The 17,834-nt window shown below is 43.8% G+C and overlaps 1 long non-coding RNA gene across 1 annotated transcript in view; it reads right to left on the bottom strand.

The window, feature by feature from the left end:
• LOC142946393 (uncharacterized) overlaps positions 1-17,834 on the bottom strand; it is a 50,553-nt gene that overhangs the window by 5,298 nt on the left and 27,421 nt on the right. The window lies entirely within an intron of this gene.

The following is a 17,834-nucleotide window of genomic DNA, read 5'->3' as shown; positions in this document are numbered from 1 at the left end:
AGTTCTGAAATGATGGCTGAGCAGCGTGTTCACCCGTCTTTGAAAGAGGCCACGACCATAAAGGTCTTTGGTGTCACCGGCAGCTGAACAATTTAAAGCTCAACAAAGGTAGTGGTGTGGGGTGGAAACAGTTTGTGGATAAGATGCTTTATTGTTAAACACAACTACATTTGGTTTGGCACCAATCCACTCCAGGTATCAGATAAATATATTAGAAAGAGGGGAAAATATACACGTCTACATATACATAATTATGTAAATATACACAGAAAGAATGACATTCCCATCTGCCTCAGCTGTAGCTTGTGTTTTGTGCTAATTAGCAAATGTTAGCGTGCAACCACGCTGAGCTAAGATGGTCAACGTGGTAAACTTTACCTGCTGTCCATCGTCACGTTAACGTTGCCTTTGTGAGCATGTTAGCATGCTGATGTTAGCATTTAGCACTGCTGTGCCAAAGTACAGCCGCGGAGAGCTGCTAGCGTGGCTGTCGACTCTTATAGCTCCTTGACAAACGATTTATCGATTATTTAAATCGTGGGCAAATCGTTTCACCGCCGCTCATAACAGGCAATCTGAAGGTGTCTCCTTCGGGCTCTGGGATGTTTGATTTTCACTGTTTTCTGACATTTTTTAGACTAAATGTTTATTCAATTAAACAAGACTGATGATAAAAAAAAATGGCAGCCCAAAAGGAGCATAACAAAAATACGACAAAATACAGTAAAAATTAAAATAGAAAATGGAAGTAATTAAAAACTGAGCTTCCCCGTTCATTAAGTCATCAGGGGATAGTTGGGCTTGTTCCCAGGCATCTGACGCTGTATCGTTAAGAGCTCACAGTCAAGTTGTGGGCAATAAAATTAATCATAAAGCCAACGGAAAGAATCGAGGCACATTTTTCTTTCTGTACCAACATGAAACACACACACACACACACACTGGCTGTGAGACAGCGTGATATTTCCCTGCATGAGCGTCTTGATGCAGGCTTAGTCACCGGCTGTATGGATCGGGGGGTATGGAGCGGCTTTAACCTCGTCAGACTTGAAAAACAGATGAGAGTCTCTTTGCGGACACTCAAAAACCCAAAATCCTCTTCATCTCTTTTATATCGATGCTCTTGTTAGCCTCGTGAAATCGTGGGACACACTCCACACCCACCCCCGTTGACATTTCACTCCTCGTGTTAATGATAATTCATGCAGCTGACAGCATTGGGAGACCTGTTAATTTATCAGGCACGATTATGTAGAAATTAACCAGTGTAATAGGTGAATAATAAGAGAGTTATGCATGAGACGGGGAGTGACAGATGACACATTATGATAGGGATCTGTTTGTTACACAGGTGCTGTGACTTGTCAAAAACGCATCAAAGGCACCTTTGATTGAAAACAAAAGGTATGAGGTCACATATCGGGTTACTCATTTACAGGAAGCGATGTCCTGTTCGATCAATCAGCAGGAAAAACTACTTTTTGCAGCGGGCCTGGTTTGTCCTGTTTTTCTATTATCTGAGCTGTTTACACGCCCGCTTACTACTTGTCACGTTGAATAATATTGAAATTGAAATTTTTGATCATTTGCAGAGAACATAATTCCCAGTGGTATGCAGGTGGTAGGACTACGGGATATTGAGAGTGGCAAATTACAGACCTAAGACGGAACTGAGAGGAAATTAAAGATCTGGAAAATTGAAATGCGTAGAGCGACGAGCCAGCTATGACTTTGGGGATGGCAATTTTCCACACTCTGAAGTGCACCAAAATTACACATATCATCCAGCGCGCATAATCATCTGCCTTGGAACTTTAATACCCTGTGGATGTCACATGGTACGGATGCACAGACTCTTTTCGTGGGTTCTTTTTTTCTGTGTGCGAAAACTGCATTTCCACCCGCGAGGTACGGTCAAGCGCGGCTAAGTGTGCATCAAGGGGGCCGAATTGAGGCTCCGTGGCGGTAAGGCAGGAAGAGAGGCGTCCAGAGAGCGGAGCTGATTGAAGTGCTGACCTTTTGGTGGGACTGTGTAAAGAGGGGGCCTGCAGACTCTCAGTCAGCTGTCAGATTCTGCATCCAGCCTGGTAGTAGGAGTAGGGCCCTGACACCAGCCTCCCACCACTCTGCCCTGCTTGTGTCATCCATCCCTCCATTCTTACAGCCTTCCATTCCACACAAACACCCACCCACCCTCGAAACACACACACTCACAGACACACAGACACACACACACGGCCAGGCACCGCCGCAAACACTCACCCAGACGCAAAAAAATCCACACAAACACAAACATTTTTCAGCTTGTGCCAGCTAGGTAACATTTCTACAAATAGCAGTGTGGGCATTTGGGAGAAAATCGCAAAGCCGCAAACAGAGCCTGCTGTAGGGGTGAGATAATCAGCTCTGTGGTAACAGCAAATGGCCCCTGAGTGGCAAGGCAGGTAATCATTGCACCGAGTGTTTTTTTGTGGGAGAGGAGAAGAGTGCTTTTCCAAACCTCGTGCGTGTGCCCATGCATATTCACACAGAAATGAGCAGCCAATTTAAAGACATGCTGGTATAAAAAACGACCAGTATACTCATCTGTTCGCTTAATTACCATGTGCATACATATGGATGGTGTGTTACTGCATATCTAACACCTACACCGGCTCTACCCCAAATAACAGTAAAAAAAACAAAAACAACCCAAAATATACATTTATGCAGCGATAAAACATGAAGCTGTTCCTGTTTGTATTACCGGTACAACTCTAAAGAGACACAAAAAGGTCTCTGTTGTGTTCAAAGCTGCTCTTCAACTTCCTAGATTTACATAAGCGGTGAAGAAAAAAGAAAAAAGCTGCAGATTTGCTTGAATCATGCTTGGAGCTATTCCATAACTGGTCTGTTTCCAGTTTGGAAATGCTTTGATGATCTTCACTCAATTACACATTACCAAAGAAAAACATCCTCTCTTCCATTTTTTTTAAAAATTGTAAATTAAAGGCTCTAATTAGCAGATTTGCGAGGTTTCACGCACATTTTGGAACATTACGCATATAAATGGAAACTAAAAGAAGCAATGGCTGTCAACAAAAGGCACTGCAAGTGGAATTTAATCTTCCCTTGATTGAATAACTTGAATAAAGAACATGAAAAAGATCATGTGAGAAAATAGAGGATGACGCGAGGCTGACTCCAGCCCGAGACAGATGTGTAAAATATGTGTCTTTTCCAAGAAGTTGCTGACAATGGACAGTGTGACTGTTGACGGCATTCCAACAAGAGGTGCCACATGCTCGAGGGTTCAGAGGAGTGCATCAACAGGGTGGGACCCAACCTGTGTGTACGGTTCACCGTGAGGGTGGAAAGCAATGATGGCGCCGATAGAAGTGGGAGATTTCAAAAAGGAGTGTCGTGGTAGAAGGCAAGACAAGGTCAGGCACACACACACACACACACACACACACACACACACACACACACACACACACACACACACACACACACACTCACTCATACTGGTGCTTCAAGGAAGTGAGATGAGAACAGCGTGGCCTTTCATGCCCCTGCTGACAGTGTGCACAGATCCATGTTTAGTCAGAAGGCGGTCACGAAGAGGCTCACTTCAGTCTGGCTTTACATTTCCCGTGTGTCTCTCAGCAGGAGTTCTACTTACATTAACAACGCAAATAGCTTTAAATCTGTTGCTCTTCAGGTTCACAACAAGGGTTTGTTGGCGTTCTTGTAAAGCAGATGGTAATGTCTTAATAACCAATAACCTTAGTAACCAATTCATTTGAAAGAATCTAAATTATAATTTCGTCCCTATGTTGAGTCCGATAACACCTGATTGCGACTTTAAAGAGTGCATGAAAGCTAGTAAGCAAGCCATCCGAGAAGCTGAAAGAGTGATGGATAAATAGTTAGCTTGAAGTAACAGTGAAACAGTTAGCTAAAAACAATGGATAAACCGTTAACATAGTTAGCCAAAAGTAATATTAAAACTATTTAAATGGTTAGCTTAAAGTCACGGATAAATAGTTAATATTCTTAGCTTAAAGAAACAGTTAAACAGTCGAAATATGTTAGCTTAAAGTAACGACAATTAAAATTGTTATCTTTATGTAACGTTAACAGATAACAGTTGAAATTGTTGGCTTGAAGTAACCGCTAAATATTTAAAATATTAAAAAATCTTAAAATAACGGAAAAACAGTCGAAATTGTTAACCTAAAGAAACGGATAAGCGGTTAGAACTGTTCGGTTAAAGTACCGTTAACGGACAAACATTTGAAATGGTCAACTTGAAGTCATGAATAAATGGTGAAATAGGTGAAACTATTTGAGTTGACGGTGCTGCGGTGTTGCATCAAAAAAGGTTGTGAAACACTGCTTAACATGATCCGCCAACCTAATCGTCACACAGAGAATGATCACCGTGGCAGACAGGTGGTCCACTTGTGCAACAGTTCATGTTAAGGCGCATGATACACCCCACAGCCCTTGCACATGTAGGGGGGGGTGGTGGGGGCACCTGGGGCTGACAGCTGTGAACCGAAGCTAACAGTAGCACCAGCTGAATGACGCTAATCCTGGCGCAGACGCTCGACTCTTGCCAAACAAGGGACCAGAAGCCGATCCCTCAGTTCACATGATGTCTGATTTCTCCACTGTCCTTTTGCGGTGGTTAGTCATCTCTTGATGACACACATCTCCCTGCGGACTGTCTTGAGCTGGGTTAAGTTGCTCTGCCCCTGTTTCCAAACATCTACTGGATCTGCCCGGGCACGTGAGAGCACATTACATGTACACCCCATGATGAAAGTGCAGTCGGTTAATTATTGACCTTCTAATTGCATGGGAAGCACAGGTCAGGGCCCTGTTATATGCCAGTGTGTGTGTGTGTGTGTGTGTGTGTGTGTGTGTGTATACACGCTCAACCACAACATGTCAAAAGAGGAATTGAGACAGATTGTAAATAACAGCAGAGGAGCACCTCCGGGTTTCCTTTCCTTCCTCTTGAGCCGTGTTGAAACATTCGTGTCATCGTATCTGTTCTGCCACCTGTGCTGTTTTGAAACTTCCCAACTGACACAGAGTTTCTCGAAATCTCGAGGCTGATGTCACGTTCCCTGAAAGCAGATGTAACGTCAAGATAATTGCGTCCTTCAGGATGTCCCTTCAGCATAAAAAGGTAACTGAGTTCCTTCATGTGCGGTGATGACACCGTCAAACGGTGACCAGCTTGTGGCATTATGTAAAGATCTGTTGAGTCACACACACATTAGACTGAAAATGACACACGGAATGGGTTAACCTTTACAAATATGGTCTGGTATATGGTGGAATATTTACATCAGGGCTTGAGCAATGAGAAATTCTCCTTCACTAATTTACGTACAGTATATAAAACAACTTCCTCAGAAATGTCCATCACAAAGCCCATAACTTGTCAAAACCTATGTGACCTATCTTACCGCCGTGTTATATTTACTGTCACTCAAAAGAAGTCATTTGGGAAGCAAAATGTAAGACCTTCAGAATCAAGTTGCCATGTAATGCTATTGGCCTGCTGTCCTATTTTCATTCACAGCTAAACAGATCATGTCACGGTTTGACAGAGTGAACTTTGCAACGGAAACTAAAGACTAAACCAAAACACAGAAAGGAAATAACATGCACACTCTGCAAGACGACTGGTGTTTACGAGCTCGCCCTTTTAATCCCCTCTGTGCCGGGTGACGCTCGCTCCTTGTCCCCAGAGTGACCGACAACTCATCGTCGCTTCACGGTCACAAGCTTCTTTGCTGAGGCACTATAGGAAAATATGCTAGCTACTTTCCACCTAGGACACCAGAAGCAGGCAGGAATAACTCCCTTAACAAGCGCCGGACCAGCTCTGACAGGACGAGGCCTGGATTCCAGCACCCATGGGTGGGGTGGGGTTCAACAGAAGAGCTTGTAATGGTCAACAGGTCACTTTGGAGTACAAACAATGTGTGGGAGATGACTTTTAGGCGTGCGATGCTCTTGTTATGAACATTGATAATGGGGTCGTCAAAGTGTCTTATGTCACAATGATCCATAATCTCGACTAAAGCTTTTAAAACCACCATAATTTGATTTTCAGCATATGCCATTTTTCACAGATAATACGCTGCATTCTGTTGTTGTCTTTTTGTTTTTGTCCCTCTCCCTTAATCCCTCTATCTCTTCCCTCTTCCACTTTGGATTTTCCAGTTTTACAGCATCTGGGACAGCACAGCGATTACATAATGTTGAATAATCAAATGTCCACAGTATAGCGTTACACACAGTGTCATTTACACTGCAGATGTCCGAACCTCACCTCACCCCATTTCACCAACAGTAACCTTGCTTTTCGACTGACGGTGTTGCAACGTGCAGTCCATGCAGCAAAATAGCTCCGAATGCACGAACGTGTGTTTGGAACGAGTTCATCGCGGGTCAGACATCCTCAGAATGCAGCTCCTGACTGATTCCACACGTGGCGGCTTGGGAGGTGGCGTTGTTCCATGACTCCAAATAGAAAGCCAAAGTACTATTTGAACAGCTCTGAAAAGGTCAGATGAATGGATTCCAGTATGGAAGCAACATGAACTATTTGAGGTTGTGATGTAAAATCAGAACGCAGCTTTCAAAGATCCAGCAAATTCTCAAATATGTAACATTTGTACACAATCGTCTCATCTAACTCGGCAAAAAAAACATAAAACTATTCCTTTAAGAGCGATAGATGAATTGAATAACAATACTATGCTACATGCACACACAGACACCACTAATCTGCATTATTTTAATAAAGTTTTGTAACTACTAACTGATCAAATTAAAGCAGAATTCTCGTAAAAAAACAACAACACATTTTACTGCAACCAAATGCCCAGAAATGTAATTAACAAGCCTGACTGAATACATGCCTTTAAGTATGTTGGCTGCGTGACTAACCATCCAGTTAATTATTAGTACGGCAACAATTCAGGGGTCAAGAATCACACTGATGGTTGTTAACATCGTGGTGAACATTAACAGTAAAAGTCAGGGAGTTGGAGGGAAGCAGGCCACTAAATGTCAGTTGCAGAGAAGTGTTGGGAAATGTGAAGGATCATAATCATTGATCTAATCAAACAAAGGGTCATGAAGGTCATTTTCAAAGAGCCCATTATAATACTGATTAGCTTTATCCTCTGGATTGAGACACACTCGATTTATAATTATTCCCAACTTTGATTGCACACCGAAAGGATTTCGTGGAAAATACTGGACACAAGCTGGAATACATGACAGACGTTTTCCATCCACAAAGGTCAGAGACTGAATTAACCTGATCTGCTGATGATGCCGCCTGACAAAATACTCTATTTTATGATGACACACTATGTAGCAGCGAATTACTGCCTCCGCCCCCGTTTGTAGTCTCAAATTATCCTTCAAACTGCCGCTGAACATCACAGCCAACCCACCAAGAAATGTGTCCGATTATGTAAAGATTCCCTTTCACGTTCTCGCTTTTGTGCGACAAACGCTGGTGAGTTGTCGATAAACACATCCTTAACAAGCAGTCAACACGTCAGCTGGTACAATATAAATAGACTCAATGCTGACTAATTGAGCTTGAACTCAATAGTTGGCGGATCGAGTAACATCAAACAGAAAGAATAGACATGACTAAACATAGACAAGGCCAAAGCCTGGTGGAGTGAGCGGATTGAAGTTAGTTAACATCTGGTTTATACTTCAGAGCTTCAGGCATGTTGATGAAGGTTAAGAGCACCGTGATGATGACGGACAGGAAAGAGGATGACAAATAACTGGAGTCAGTTGAATATGAGCTGATGAGTTCTGTCTGTTGTGGTGATTATTCTGGTTCTGAGCGGCTATTTTTAAATGCCTCTGGTTCCTGACATGCCATAGTGTCAGACAACCAATACAGAAAGAAGAGTGATTAAAGAGTGTCTCTTTGTTAATGTGTTCCTGTTTTGACACAATTACAAGGGTTATGATCTAACGAGTGCTTGTGGCTCTGTGAGGCTCTACTTCGGTGCTTTGAGCTATATGCTAACGTCAACAGCATGCTAACATGCTGTCAATGGCAATGTTAATGGTAGAATATAAACCATGTTCACCATGGTACATGTTAGCGTGTGAGCATGCTAACATTAGCAACCCATCCAATGGTGTGTGCCAAAAGTGGCGGACTGACCGACCAACGCTGACATTTACAGAAGCCAAGAGAAATTATGAGTTATAAATATGTGTGTTAGTACACGATGCGATTATTTTGCACATCAATGTTTTTTTAATGAGTACTTTCACACAGAATGCAAAATTAAATGGCGAAAGAGCACATAACAGATCCACTCCTTCTGTTCTTACCTTTCACAATAAGAGCCCCAGACATGCACTGCTTAACTGTTTGTGAGAGGGAACTCAAATCTTACTCAAAGCTTTTTGCTAGAAGGAACTTCAATAAAATAGCTTATAGGCTATAAAACAATTGTTTCTTTCTCTGGGTCAATGGGATCCCGGTTGTTGGTCCTCTGCCTGAATTAATCTATTCAAACCTTTTATTAAAAAAATGTTCCAACTGCTGCAAGTTTTCACTGCTGGTATGAATAGTTTTCATACGAAATATTTGCAGCCGAGTATTTCGCATTTAAGTGACATTTATTCATCACGCCCTGGTGTGTAAAGGCTTTTAGAGTACCAACGTTTGCACTGCTTGTTTCCACGTTAATGGCATTTTGAATGAAGGATTATAAATGCCCTTGCTGTTTTGTACTGGCTTGTATTAGCATCTTAAATAATCCTGAGAGTCATGTGGTTAAAAGGCATCGTTTAAAATGCTGACGCATGAATTTAGAACTCTCAACAGCCATGGGAATTGCCATAGTCTTTTGGTATCGCTTCCTGGTTTTATACATTTATGATTACGACCGCTTCTGATGCGTGTTTGAGAGCAACAGGATGTCGCTGGTGCGGCCGGAGCTGTCACGGCAGAATAAACGATACCTGGCTTGTAGGCGGGGTTAAAACTGAAGCCTCTCCTTTAATCATTAGCCACATAGATACAGAGGGTCAGCGTTGCCTTCCCATGTGTGACTCACTTTTCCTTGACGGTATTCCGCCCATACACAGTAAATATTTAACTACACGCTTTCTGTTTTTCGGCATCCAAATGCACCTCTTCTCCGAAATGGCTGTGGCATTTCAGTGCTTGAATTGTTTTTTTCTAGCGCTGGGCAAGTGGTGGCTTGTGTAAGGCCGCATTCGTGTGCTTGTTATTGTTATAATCTTTCAGATGAAACCCTGAGTGGAGGTTTCCCTTGTTGCGCCTGTTACGGAACATGTTTTAAATTTCAGGATTACGGTTAGAAATTGCTACAGAGCAATCAGCGTAAAGTACAATGAACTCTCTTTTATGAAAATGCTGCTGTTATCGAGAAACACAAACAGTGAGATGGCAAAGAGGAAGAAAAAACAAAGAGGGGGGGTGGGGGGGAGTTGGGGCAAAGCCTGGAAAGTTAAGAGGAGGAGGGGGTGGTGGTGGTGGAAAAAAAAGGAAAGCGAAAGGGTAGAGAGTGGGGAGGAGACGCAGAGAAAGAGTGAGATAGCAAGAGAGGGAAGGGGGCGTCAGAGCCAGAGGGAGACGGGAATGGATGACGTCGTCAGTGGGGACGAAGGGCTATTTTAAGGACGTGATAGGAAGCCGGCCGCTGCGCACTCTTCTGGGCCGACGTCACAGATGAGATCAACTCTCTTTGCGACCTGCCAGCTCGAGCACGTGACCCGTAATGACCTTTGCTATCAGTGAGTGGATAAGTGCATGTCAACTGCAGAGCAGAGAACTGCTGTGGCGAGCAGATAGTGTATCTGCTCGCCACAGCAAAGAAAACAACAGGAGAAAGTAAAAGAAAGCCCCAAAAAAATAAGAGAAAGAGAAAGAATCAAGAGAGCGGAGACGGATCTCTTGAGAAAAAGAAGTGGAGGGGGTAAAAGATGGAGAGATAGAGGGAAAAAACCTAATTAAGCAAGAGTGTGAGTGCAAGGACCAAGGGTGGAGAACAGGAAGACAACAGGACAGAGATATAAAACAGAGGAGCACCAGCCAAGATTGAATTAGCCCGCAGCCTCGGCTACCCCTAAGCCCAGGATGGAGGAGGATTAGTGGGCAGGGATTCTGGAGTGTGTGTGTGGGTGTGTGTTAGTGGAAGTTTTCAACTGTGTGGGAGGAGAGCAGGGCGATTTGGCAACTTTGAAAACTTGCTTGCACCAACAAAGGAAATGCCTGCATCTGGTATTCATCACTGTGTACTGTACGCGCACATTCCCTGCTATTATCTCCTATCTGTTGTGCTTTGGTGTAAAAGTTCTGGGAGTGCTGGTGCACGTCAACAACATATTGCTCTGAAATTGAGTTGGTGGTCTCCTCTACAATCGCTGACCTCAAAGAACTAAAATATTTTACTACTGATACTACTCAGTGAATGGGTGGTGCCATTGCAAAAAAACAAAACATATCTTTGTTTTACCAGAAGTAACTCGCAAGACGTCCATCCTGCATTGCCAAAACCACCTACCCAGCCACCCACACTTCCTGCCCTCTCTCTCTCTCTCACTCCTATTTTCTCCCGCCTCCCTCTCTCTCTCTCTCGCTCACTCACTCGTACTGCTATGTTCTATTTTATACACTTCGCGCTGACACCTAACCTTTGTCGGACCACCAGTCCCTCTGGCACTACGCCGTGGGCTGTCAAACAGACAAATACACAAACAGATAGAGCTAACACCCTCCCAGCTTGGCCGAGTTTCACAGCTATAAAGGTTCTTATCGTGGCCAGCTTGTGTCTTGTGGGTGGATTTCATTAGCTTATTTAGCACATTCAGCCTAGTTCCAGGCTGAGTCCTATTGTGGGCCTTTTCGTGTGAGCAGACCGGCTCTGTTAAAGGCTGCAATTATCAGGTCCACTTTGTGGGGGTGTCGATTTTACACCATTTGGATTCGGCTGTGCAGTAACTGGTGGACAGGCCCGGATCTGGGGTTTGAGAGGACAGCGCGCCGCCACTATGAGTCGTGCAGCGTCACGACACAAGAGAGACTGTGAACAAGACAAAAGGTTGGCCGCACATGGACAGAATATGGAACGGAGTGTGAAGCATCGTGTTACAAACGTGATAGGCTAAGCTACAACAGTACATCGTATTCTCACAGGATCCATGTGGAGGCTCAGCTCACAGTGCTGTGCTGATTCACATTACTACGCTACTACAAGCCAGTAGTTGTGATTACAAATATTGCATTATAAAAGGTGCTTAAAACGGAATTCAGAGCATATCTGTTGCCTCCTCGCGGCTTTCAACATGGCGAATGCTGAGCCGGCGGCTCGCAGCTAACGGTGCTCACGACACAAACAGCAACAGCGCTGACAGAGCTAACAGTGTTTACCTGAGGGGATGGGCGCTACGCTTCCGCGAAGACATCATGCAGAGCGGCGGCCATTAGCTAGCCTCAACAGAGAGACTCACATGCACTAAAATGGGCGTGGGGCCGACTTAGCTATGTAAACAAAGCACGGAGAAGCTCGGAATACAACACACACAAAGGGAGAGCTGCTCAGGGCGCCATTACTAGACTATATCTTTACATAGCAAATAGTTGTTTGCTGCTATATTAATCCTCTGAATCCCATATGTAGAACCTTGAATGAACAGTTTGACATTTTGGGGACTATATTTCCTTCATGGGCAAGAGTTAGAGTAGAGGATCGATATCGTTCTGATGTCTGTACTAAATATGAAGTAACAGCTCCAGCTGTTAGCTTAGCATAGAGACTGGAAACCGTTAGCCTGGCTCTGTTCAGAAGATAAAAATGAATACACTTACCAGCATTTGAAATTTGGACAGAGCCAAGCTAGCCGTTTCCCTTAGCCTTCACTCTTTATGCTAAGCTAACTGGCTGTAGCATCTCGTTTGATGGGCATGAGAGTGTTATCGATCTTCTCGTCTAACTCTCTGAAAACAGCAAATAAGCATATTCAAACTTTTCCTTCTACCAAACAAACAAGTCAGCGTATAAACTCCGAGCGCCACTATGCAGTAAAAGGACTGACCACTATTACATGATTTAATCGCTTCCTATAACCGGTGGTTAAGTTGTTGATGAACACACTACTCGTATCAAAACATTCACATGCCAAGATGTTGTCACAATTGTATCCCGATTACACACTTGGTACTCAAAGTATGTCTAATTGAAACATTACTTGACACTTCGGAATGTGTTGACTAAGGACGGAGTGACTAACATGTTCTAAATGTTATATAGAAACAGAACACAAACAGCACATAATGTTACTCATAACTACACACACACACACACACACACACACACACACACACACACACACACACACACATTAAAACTCAGCCATATGATGAATGTTCCATCTGTAGAGGATGCATACAGCGAGCTAGATTGTGAAACGTTTGGACAGTCTCCAGTGTGCCTCTGGGCGCTGTTCAATCTACCGAGGTTGTTGGGTTGAGTCATCGCTCACTCAGCAGCAACTGAAAAAACGTAAACTCGGCAGACTGAACCCAAGCTGATGTTGTGATTCATGTATCAGTCATTGATCACCACGTGTGGAATTTGTAAAATGAAATGCTTCCCGAGAGTTTCATTACAAACTTTTCAGGAGAAAAAGTCGTGACTCGCATTACTGGAAACGGGGGTCTGGCTGAAATGTCCCTGTCTTAGATGTCCAGAAGTTACTGTAAACTGTGACTGTGACTATATCAGAGTCTGATGTGACACTTTCTTTTCTTGTCCTCTTGTCATGGCACGTTTTGCACATTTTCTCTCCGACACTCTCTGTGTGGCACGTTGTCTGCTTTGGTGTGTACAGCCGTGGAGCTCGAGATGTGTCATCAATCATCTGTGCTGTGAGCGAGCAGCACTTCAAACAGGGGCTCCTTCTGCAGGTGTGGGATCAGAGGCCCCCGTCCGCACGGAAGCCCTTCCCACTCCCACTCGACTCCTCGCCCCTCTGCTCTCTGAGGACTCTTTTTGAACTCCATTCCAGAATGTAACGTTGATCCCACTCCACAGTTGCCACTACTGTGACCAGGAGATATGTTTGTAAGATACGCCAGAATGCGTATCTGTTTGACGTAGCTACAAAAAAGTACTGGCAAATTCTATATATTTCTTTTGGCATTTTAGAGGCAACACCAGATTCAAGATTACATCATTTCTGACTTGTATTTGTGTTTGAATTTTTTTTTAAATTACAGTTACTTTGAGGAACTTTTCACTGGTTATGAAACAGTCTCAATTGAATACTGATGCCTCTATAGTTATTCTAAATGCTTGCCACCGGGTTGGATTCAGCACAAAATCATATTGAATCATGCAGGTTCACCAGAAACCCCTTCAGCTCAGACTCCAGTAAGGCCTCCGGCAGCGACCAGCACAGCGTACCGACCCAGATCCGGCTTTGCTGCCTCCTTTGACCTGCAGTAGGAGGCTCCGGCGGGAAGAGGAGAGCTCAGCGCCCGGCAGCAGCGTCTCCTCCTCCCGCCAGGAGCAGAGCTTCACCTCTCTGCTCCTCCGGTCCCCGCTGGGAGTCAACACCGACACTACGCTGCTGGAGGCCCAGGCCGTATTGTTTGGCCCTGCTGGAGGGAAGGGATGCATGGGAGAACCAGAACTAGGACTGAGTGGGGCAGACGCTCAGACTCTAGTGCAGTAAAATTTGAAGTTTTCTAAAAGGACTCGGAAACACGTCTACTTCTGTCCACAAACGTCAAACTATTCCTTCACAGTGCAGTACTAAAAGCCTTGGTCTTTTCTGTTGCTTTGTCATAAGCTTGCCTATTGAAATGTACAAACTGTGTGCTATGTTTGTTTAGTTTGGCAAAGTCAGCACAAAAATTAAAATGGATTTCAATGACATCATCCTATACTGCTCATCATAGTGATGAGTCAGCGTGTGTATTATCCCGTGTGTCAATACATGTAGGATTACATCATACATGTGATTTGTAGTGTAGGAGGTTATGCGTCATTCAGACCAACAGCCACATAACCGTCTCGGTTTGCTGACTGGCAAAAACGTTGTGGCGTTGTGAAATAAAAGTGTTGTTTGGATTTGAGACATTTAGAAATACAAATGATTGGAATCAAATAAAAAAGATCAGCAATAAACAGTTATTGTGAAATGATGAGTTGAGTCATTAAAATTGACGGGATTATGGATCACAACTGGATCACAGTTTCATTGGTATATATTGTATCTGTATTTATTCAGTTATTTATGTCATTGTGTCTTATTTGTTTTATTCATTTATGTATTTGCTCATATGCATATATATATATATATAAAGGAAAACAAGTTAAAATATATATATAAAATATGAATTGTGTGTGGTTTATGAGAATAACTCAAAAAAATCAAATCAAAGATTGCATAATTCATCAAAATTTTAAGACTTAAAAATACTTTGAAACGTTCTGTAAAGAAGCGCAGGATAAAACATGAGTTTACAAAGCTAACAGAAAAATGTATTTTGGATTCGGAGAAAATTACTGATCTATTTCTTTAATATTGAACATTTCTCTCCAGATTCACATCCCATTGAACAAGTGCAGAGGTTTTGCTACAAGTGTAATATTTGAAAAAACACCTCCTGTACAGAGAAAAGCACGGAAATTCATCCTATTTCTGTGTTATTTTGGGGTGTATTGACTACTATGTCCTCCGTGACCCTGTGTCCCCTTATCGCTCACTACCAGTAACATGTTCCCATATTTCTGAATCCAGTTTAATGTCTTTTAGTTTGAAATGGACTCCACAATCACAATTCAATCTCATTCGCCAGTCTGCCCCGTTACAGATCATTCAACGGGCTGAACGTCCGCGTAATCCAGAAACGTTATCCACTTACAGTAACGAGGCACTTAGGCTGCAGTCAATACCTTCTCAAAGATAACGCGCGAATCAAATCAGAGGCACATAAAAGATCTGAAGCCTTACTTTAGTCAAAACCAAAAGCGAAGGCCGGGATAGGAGCGGGTCGGTCAAATCGAGACTTTAAATGATGACGCATCTTCCACGAGACAGTAACACTGACTGAACTTGTGCCTTGTTTCTCCGCCGTTTGTAGCGCACGCAAGGTATGCAGGCCTCGGTGTGTGTCAGCTTCCTGTGGTGCGGTGTTGTGAACGTGGCGATGGCCCCGGCGAGGTGTGTCCGTCCCACTCACAGCCGCTCAGCGTCAATCAGGGAGGAAATGGTGGCAGGAGAACAACAGCAGCAGGCTGAGTGCGTCGGGCATGGTTCATTTTTCTCCCGAGGCAGAGGGCGGCCCACTGGTGACTTTGATGGATAGGAATGCTGCTCACCCACACACACACTCACTCACACACATACACGCCCACGCATGTCCCACACACTAGCAACGTGCTCACATATACAAATTCGGGTGCGCACACACACACACACACAATCACACGCAGGCTGCTCTGTCCCACCAGATCTGATATCCAATGAGAAATGTTTACGACCCGCCCACACGGCCTTCCTCCCTTGTCAATAAACTCTTCCCAGAAGTATGTGTGATGCATTATCATGTAGCTGCATATGGGGTCTGCTCTTGCATCACTCCATCACAGGCTCACCCATGTGCATCTTGCTGCACCATGCAGCACGCAGGGGGGAAACATTTGGCTTGCCGATGATAAATTTGTGCATTAACGCCTTTGTTTTCTCAATCAGATTGTGATTTGTCACATTAGCGCAGATAGAATGAGGGGACATACTTTACTAGCTGCTGTGGATTAAAACAAACGAGATGATGAAATTAGGTCTCCACCCAAAATACATAAAACATTTGCAGGGGGCCTGCTCTTTCCTAGAGATCCAGGACTTTTCCAGGATATTTGTAGTGATGATCTAGCTGGTACGACAGACCGTGCCAATATGTTCCTTTCGCCTAGCGTAGCCAAGGTTTAGCCGGAGTTTTGGGCTCCCATTCATAGTTTTGACCTCGGCCTCCCATTCATTATCATCCAACTCTCTCAACACGTTTAAAATCCATCGCATTTTTTCTCCAGAATGAGAAACCGACACTCTCAGGACCGACATTACATGTAGTGAGAGCTGCACCTTTGTGATAAAACATCAGATTGTCTGCTCAGCTACGAGGTCTTAACTCACTCAAACAAGGTCAGAGTGTTCTGCACGACCGGAGCTGTGCTGACAGCCAGACCTGCTGACAGGCACAGCCAAGCCGTCTCACGGCTGAAAGAAGAACTTGACTCTCTCGAGGCCGGAGTGACAAACATCAACGCACATTAGCTTCCGCTGTGCACTGAAACCTCCAACACACACACACACACACACACGCACACACACACACACGGGTCCCGTATTGCACTCCTGCCAGCACCACAAGCATCAAAACAAGCTATGCGGAGCGTGATTATTCAAAAGCGCAGCGTTTTTTGACTCCTAACAAAGGGTTGCGTTGCAAAGCACAGGAGGGAGTTTAACCAACTCCTTTCACTTTGTTCATCTGAGTCAGCATCTTCCCCCAGAGAGGGGGAGAGAGAGAGACAGAAAGAAAGAGATGGAGACAGATAAAGCTGTTGGTGCTGGGCAAAGACAGGGACCTTTGTCTGCTTACTCGTGGAGTCTCTGGGAGATGTTTCTTTCGAACACACTCTGCTTTCTCTATCTCTATCTCTCTCTCTCACACACACACACACACACACACACACACAGACACACACACACACACACACACGGATGATTCAGTTCTCAGACAGTGTGATAACACGGTGCCGGGCCCCAGCGCCCGCTGCACATTGTGTGTCTCTGTAATCAAGACGGAGAGTCAGTGCTGGTCCTGAGGCTTGAAGAGAAGGGCGGTTTCATGCTGCATTGGTAGCATGTATTGCGCAACATCTCTCTTGTCCTTGAGGTGAACCGTATGGCGATGGTTATCACATATCTGAGTTACATGGCCGTGATGGTAACACTTTCTATGACGCCCGTGTCTGCAATGTCTCCGAAACATGCAAAAAATCATGCAATCTAAAACGGCACTGATTGACCTGTAATTATGAAATATTGTGATTCTTGACTTTATGAGTCATTATAAAATGCTTTTTAATGTTTTAATGTAATAAATCATCATGAGTGCTTATAAATATGATTATACAGTGCCATAAGCAGATAATAATACAGTAAAATATGTTTAAAATAGTATTATAATATCAGAGTAGCAGTAATAATAACCTATGGTCATAATTAGTTATTTTACTTTTAATACTTAAAGTACATTTAACTGACAATACTTAGATAGAGTATATTTTGTTTGTACTTTTGTTATGTTGTATAAAAAGGAAGTTGACAGACTGGCTTTTTCCCTCATGTTTTTGACAAATGCCCATAAAGATCCCCAACAGATGCGCACAGTTCCCCGAAAACACAGAAACAAATTGTGCCAGAAAAGTTTTTGTTTATCTGTTGGACGTGTCCTCGTCTCCATGGAGCCTGTTTACCTGCTCTCTGTTGCCCGGTGACATTTCTCCCTCTTGTGTCGTCAAACACTGGCAACGCCCCTCGCGCCGCCGAAGCGTCCGCTTCATTAACTGTTTTGTTAAGGTGGAATAAAAACAAGACCAGCGGTGTTTTGTTACTATTTAGATCTCCAGCCTCCATTAAAAAAAGCCTCCGCTGCTGCTCAGAGAGCCGCGCGCGCATTGACACAATTGTGGGTATCTTTATCTATTGCGGCTCTGCGTGGACACGTTCTGTTC

The sequence above is a fragment of the Anarhichas minor genome, unplaced genomic scaffold (assembly GCF_050575085.1).
Source record: "Anarhichas minor isolate MPS153535 unplaced genomic scaffold, ASM5057508v1 ptg000010l, whole genome shotgun sequence".
NCBI lineage: Eukaryota > Metazoa > Chordata > Actinopteri > Perciformes > Anarhichadidae > Anarhichas > Anarhichas minor.
The sequence above is the reverse complement of the archived record's forward strand: the minus strand, read 5'-3'. Positions and strand labels throughout refer to the sequence as shown.